This window comes from Gobius niger, assembly GCF_951799975.1.
Source record: "Gobius niger genome assembly, chromosome: 3".
Lineage (NCBI taxonomy): Eukaryota > Metazoa > Chordata > Actinopteri > Gobiiformes > Gobiidae > Gobius > Gobius niger.
In genome coordinates, this window is record NC_136854.1 from 29,393,355 (window position 1) to 29,399,354 (window position 6,000).

A 6,000-nucleotide genomic window follows, 5' to 3' on the forward strand; every position below is an offset into this window, starting at 1 on the left:
ATTAAAATGCGAGCGTTTCGCCTATAATTGGGGTATAATTGGTTTTAATATGGTGAATTGTAGTCTTAATAAGTAAAGCCCAAAAATATGATTGGAATAAAGTGAACTACTTGAAATGAAAGAAAAACTGTTTAATGTTTTTTCCTTCATATTTTCATATGTTAATTATAGATATAAAATAACTTACTATGACTATTACTTGAGTGTTTCTTGAGCTAATGTAAAAAGTGAATTTCTCCATTGTTAGATCAATAAAGTCATATCTTAACTCATCTTTTCTTAAATACCTTTACTTTGAAGACACATTTCCGGTGTCATTGTGGGTAGTTTGGAAATCTTGACCAACACGGCTCGGCCTCGTTTCTGCAACATGCATGGGTTAAACATGTGGGCTGTGTTTTTCCTCGTTTGCGCAGTCACGATGCGCATCCAATGCTGTGGCTGCTCGAGGGTGCGTTTAGTTTCCAAAGATTGCAAATATAGAGATCTCGTCGTTGAAATACATTGATGTTACAACTGAAACTGAGTCTTTCAGTTTAGTCTTCTTGCCACCTGTCGCCACCAATTCATCAAGTTACACCTACTCTTGTAAGCATATTAAAAAGTCTTCCACTAACTATCTATGTGACTTTTAGTCAGAGGTGGGTAGTAGGCTACATACATTTACTCAAATACATGTACTTGACTAACCTTTTGAAGAAGTTGTACTTCTTAGAGCAGTTTTTTTATGGAGAACTTTTTACTTCCTGAGTTAAATTATAGTGTCTGTACTCTGTCTGAGTAAAAGTAATTGTCCTTTTCCACTGTGAGGGAACATTTAAGCGGCAAATGGTTCATTTTGATCAAACAAATAGATGTTTATTGTCTTGTGATCCTTGTTTTTTAGAAAAAAAAAATCAGTATTTTTTGCCATTTTCCTGGAATGTTCATGATTACCACATGATTTTATGTTTTGTAGGCCTATCACACAGTTTATGGGGCCATTGAAAATAAATCAGCCCTTTTCACTCAAGCAGTTACTCAATCAACTACTCACAGTACTCAAGCAACATTTCTCCAAGTACTTTTTTGCTTTTGCTAATTATTTCAAAGTAACGTTACTCTTACTCGAGTAAATATTTTGGTTACTCTATCCACCCCTGCTTCTAGTTTACAAAATGAAGAACACTGTGCCCCTTGACATTTTATTTGTTATAATGTGTGTCTTGCCCCTTGGCTGCTGCCTTCAAGACCATAAACCAGACAAGTGACAGGCTGTTACCAAGAGCAACCAGCAGAGGGCAGCATCCCATACAACTCTTTCTTCAAACTCTGCATTAGGCATCGCTAAAATCTAAAGTTCGATATATTTATATTTAGGCAGGAAACTATTGTGAAAACAATATAATTGAAAGCCTTAGAACGCCACAGAAACTTAAAGTTAAAGGAACAGGCCACCGTTTTTACAGACTGAGATATGTTCTTACCTGAGCTTAGACGAGTTGATACCTAACTGTCTGGACTTTACGCTACACTCAGTCACACAAAAAGACCAAAGATGTTGTTAGCATTTGGCCTCTTCCAAGATATTCCTATAGCTCCAAACAGGGGTGAAGTTGAAAGCTACCACACTCTTCCATGGGCACGCACACAAAGACAAGATAGGTGCGTTTCAACTCGTCTAAGCTCAGGTAAGAACATATCCCAGTATGGAAGAACTGTGTGCCCTCAGTTACGCAAAACGACCAATGATGTTGTTAGCGTTTGGCCTCTCCCAGTATATTCCTATAGCTCCAAACAGGGTAAAGTTAGAAGCGACCAAGCTCTTCCACGGGCACGCACACAGACCAGACAGGTGCGTATCAACTCGTCTAAGCTCAGGTAAGAACATATCTCAGTATGGAAAACGGTGGCCTGTTCCTTTAAGCTCTGTTCGAAAAGCACTTAATATTAAAATATCCCACAATAAACATGAAATACAATGAGACACAATTTATTTTGGGTAAAAGAAAAAAAAAGTACTATAACATAAGAAAAATGGGGAAAATACAAATAGATTTACAGATAATAAATATTGAGCCCAAAATGTATTGTTTATCTGTCATTTATTGAACCATAAGTCGATATAGTAATTATCGCGACAGGCCTAATAGATGGCAACACATCATCTTTGCAGAGAGGTTTTTAACTGGTGTCCTGCCTCTGGTGTCCCTTGCTGCTAAAAACATGTACAATAGGCCAGAATAAATGAGAGTGTGAGTGAGTGGTGTGTGGTGATCAGAGATTGGCAGCCTCGCTTCCCTCTGTCTACCTTAATGGTTACAGTAGCAGCTTACCACCCCTGAGTATGTTGTGAATGAATAATGATTACAGTGTAGCGCTTTGAGGAACTTGGTAACACAGGCTCATGAAGTGCAATACAAGTGTAAGCCATTATTAACATTATTTAGATTTCTGATTCTGACTATACTGTAAATAGATGCAATCAGTCTGATCAAAATTTATATATGAATGGTCACAAAGGTCACAAAGGTTTTAATTACTTTTACAATTTCGGCTTTTGCAGTTCATATTTCTGACCTTCTCCTAAATTTTAAATTTTAAACACCACTATAGGCCCTATACTTGTCAGAAAAATTACAGCTAGTTTTTCCATCCCTAAAACTTGAAGCCCATGTAACAAGAAAACCTATTTGAGAGATGGTCACATTCCATTCTTATCTCTTATCATTAATGAACCTATTTGTGTCTTCTTGTTTTTTCACAGAAATCTCCACAATGAAGCAAGGACATGATCTTTGAAGCGTCCAAGAGCTTTTCAAAATCCCAAACATGGTCTCTGAAGGTCACGCTGCATTGTTCGTCTTCATTTGTAAGAGTGTTTTGGAGAGTTCCCACATTTCACACATTACATTTGCTTTACGTTATTCGTTTTCAGGGTTTTCCTGTCTTTCTGTGCCATTTCTCTCGACGCCTCCAGGGTGACGTAGGCTTGTTGTCGGAGCAGCAGGTGTCTCCTCATGAACAGGTGTTGTTTGTCAGGGAGCGTTCCTCTTTTACGCCTGTAGTGTTGGAGACAATGTGACAAAACAAGACAAGAATGCTGTTTTTGGGGAGAGTTTCCCCCCCAAAACAGCATTCCCTAACTTAAAGGCATCACCGTTTCATGTTCGTTTTCCAGTGACAGCACTCTCAGTCATACGTTCAATTGTCAGAGGATTCCTGGGATTGCTGGAGTTTTTCCTGTTGTTGCTGTGTCACTTCCATGTTTCCAGCTGGAGATGTTTTTCACTTTAAATGTGTCAGAAATGGATGACACAATCGCATAAGACCATAAAAGGATAAAAGTAGCACAAGCTTAAATGGATTAGTCAGTGCACTTTTATTATTGATACTGACTGGTTTGATACGAAGAGTGCAAAGATACTTCATTATAAAACAAGCTTCATTATCTGTGAGTGTGCCATTCCTCATTTGAAAGCGGAGAACCTCCAGAATCCAGTCTCTGAGCTTTAAGTACTAGCACTGGCATTAATTAGGAGTTGATTGGGGACAGATCTGTTGGAGAGAGTTCCTTTTATGTCCATTTCCAAACTCATTTTAGCCGTAGTATCTGGCAACCCAAAGTGTAGGGCTCATTCTGTTTCTGATCGGATAATCGTCAAGAGAATAAATGCCATTGTTTTCAGTAAAAACAGATATTTCATTTGAACATGTTTATCTCAGATGTGGAGACACAGACAGAGCATGTTTTTGAAATATTTACAGAACAATTCTGTATTACACAATATTGCATTCCAGTTGTTTATTCCCACTGGAGTTGGAGGTTACTGGAGCCTATCTTCCAGTCTTTCAGCCTTCAACTTGAAGGATATCATTTTTAAATTTTTAAATTAAGTTTACTTGTAAAGCACTTTTCACTGATAATAATCACAAGGTGCTGTACAGGACCAAGGTGAATTAAAAACAACAGAAATAACACAACATAAAATAGATAACTGAAGTTAATAAAATCAATTAACCTTTTAACCCCCACCTGAACAGAGCACATTTCTCCAGTTTGGCTTTACCCAAATCTAAAAACTTCTTGAACAAACCGCCAAAATAGCGAGGTTGAAAATGCAACAAAAATGTGACAAAAGAGCGACAAAAACATGCAGGAAAAGCAACAATAAAAAAGAGACAAAAAAACAACAAAAATGCTTCAAAACTGTGACAAAACTGTGGCAACAACGTGACAAAAAAGTTACGGACAGATTTCTTTCAACCGAGACTTTACACTTTTGCTCTCCAGTCCTGAAGCTTTTAGATTTGGGTAAAGCTGAACTAGAGAAAATGCGCTAAGTTAAGGCACGGGGTAAGAGGTTAACAAAAAAGCAGCGGAGATCGTCAGAAAGTCTCTGGCTTCTGCGCTGCTAAATTGGCCGCACATTGGGGGGCATGGAGCAGCGGACTCGATTTGACGATTTAGCCATTTTCAAAATCGTCTGTTATTAAAAGCATGGATTAATTGAAATAATTCCATTTATCGCCCAGGCAGAAGAAGCGCCCCCCCCCCAAACGCTGTGTCCCGTTGTGGTAAACCTTGCAAACAAACAACTAACATGAGTTCAAAGTTGTCTGAACCACTCCTGCTTATGCGATTAGCCACGACAAATTTGCTCCTAAACATTTCAACATATCGGGTTACGCGTTTGCATGTTACGAAACACAACACTCGTTAGCGTCAAACTTTGCCAGAGCAGAGCAATTATTTTCATATCAGCTCAAATTCCTCAGACGTCTGTGAGCTAACGCGCGGCCAGAGAGCGTAGCCGTCCAATTTAGCGGACGCACACAAACACGGGCTGCGAGGGAAGGTCAAACTCTCCACGTTCAGAGACATTAGGAGAGAGAAAAGGGGGGGTGAGAGGGGACAACCTTGACCCGTGCCTGTGGGGGGTCCTGCCTGTTACTGTTTGGATGGGCTCCTGTAGTGGCTCTGTGCTCGATTAATTGCTGAAGAGAGAGGTCAATGTTGAGGCCAGCTCTTGTTGACGTAACCCGGGCAGGAGACGGGTTTGAGAGAGCAGCACGACAAGGAAAACAAATTATAATATTAGACTTTCTAGAACTATTACAGCTGCTGCCTCTGCTTTGTGTCCACTTAAAGCCAACAGTGATGTGATGTTTGTGAGCTCTTTGTTGCAGGCTCTTTTGTGAAGAGTGAAAGGTTCAAACCAGATCTAATTTTTGAAACGAGATGGAGCATTCACCGGCTGTTTTATACAATTTTACACAAAACTAACTGAGCAAATGCTAGAAACATCACACGAGCAGAAACCACGAGGGAATCGTTTTGAATGAAACATTATTTGTTTTCAGTAATGGCATTAAGTAGTATTTTATACATTCTTAATATTTTGTTGAACGCCTTAAGATTGTATTACAGAACGCTTTCGCTGTGGCATTGTTTCATTGTCAAAAGATCAAGTGTTGCATTAATTTTTCTTGTATTGATGATGGGAGAGTGTGACCACTGCTTCCAAAGATCCAGCTCTCTATGAAGGGCCATAAATCCGATTACTAAACTGGATGACAAATCGGTAAGAATCCGAGATTCTTTGTTGAGATGGGCTCCACTTTCCTCACAACCTGACTGTTAGAGGATAACATTAAATCGCTATTAACCATACTGGGTCAAGCTGTACAGTTGTACTATCTCTGTCGTAGCCTTGACTGTGGTGGCAGGCACCACTCTCAGCCACTGAATGTTTGCTTGCGTATTAGTATGACGCTCTGTCTGTGGAAGCATAGACAGACATCGACGGTATCTCTAGCGCAATGTCTCGAGTTCATGTCTCCGGGTCCCGCACGGATGGTCAATAAACATCTCCTGACATCCAGACTGCTGCCCATTCTTCATTTATCCTCTCGAACACCATGTTATTTCTCTAACACTGATCAGTAACTGTATTGGGTGCAGGACATCACCTGCGCGCCTCTTTGGAAATGTGGCTGCTTTGCTTTGACCACACCAGT